Source organism: Octodon degus, unplaced genomic scaffold, assembly GCF_000260255.1.
Source record: "Octodon degus isolate 3935 unplaced genomic scaffold, OctDeg1.0 scaffold00604, whole genome shotgun sequence".
Classification (NCBI taxonomy): domain Eukaryota; kingdom Metazoa; phylum Chordata; class Mammalia; order Rodentia; family Octodontidae; genus Octodon; species Octodon degus.
The window spans coordinates 54469-55316 of NW_004525180.1; positions in this window are offsets into that span (position 1 = coordinate 54469).

Below are 848 nucleotides of genomic sequence, written 5' to 3' on the forward strand. Positions count from 1 at the left end.
ATTTTTAGGCAGGTGTCTTTTACACAATGGACATCTCTTGAGAAAATATTAAAATAATGACAGCAATCACACATCCCAAATTCTAAGGCCCCATATGGAGGTTAGCATCTGAGATGAATAGAAGACTTCTCAGATGAAGAAATTCAAATGAGAAATAAACACATGAAAAATATGTTCAAAATCATTGTTCTCTCAAGAGATGCAAAGAAAGTCAATACAGAGATCTCATCTCACTCCAGAAAGAATGGCTGTCACCCAGAAATCAATCAATAACAAAGGGGGGAGGGACTGAGGGAAAAATGAGCCCTTTACAACTGTTGCTGGAAATGTGAACTGGTACAAACACCATGGAAACTAGTAAGGAGAGTCCTCACAAAATCAGAATTAGAAGTTCATTCAACCCAGATATAACCCTTCTAGTTATCTTCCCAGAATATTAAAAACATCATACCACAGCAATATATGTGCACCCATGTTTATAGCAGGAATATCTGTCATAGCTAAATCTTGGAAACACCTAAATGCCTGTCAATAGAGGAATGGGTAAAAAATGTGTGTGTGTGTGTGTGTGTGTGTGTGTGTGTGTGTGTGTGTGTGTGTTTTAATGGGATTACTATTCAGTCATAAGGAAGGATAAACTTGACACTTACGTAGGTAAATGGTGATAAATCAAGACCTTACTCATAAGTGAATAAATTTTATTCATGTAAACATTGTATTGTTTCCCTATCATGAGGAACTAAAAGAGTAGATAAGGTCCCAAATATACACAGATACCAAGAAATGAGAAGAAGTATGTCAGAAAGAAAGAGGGACTAGGATGACGTAAAGAAAAAAGGGAGAAAGGG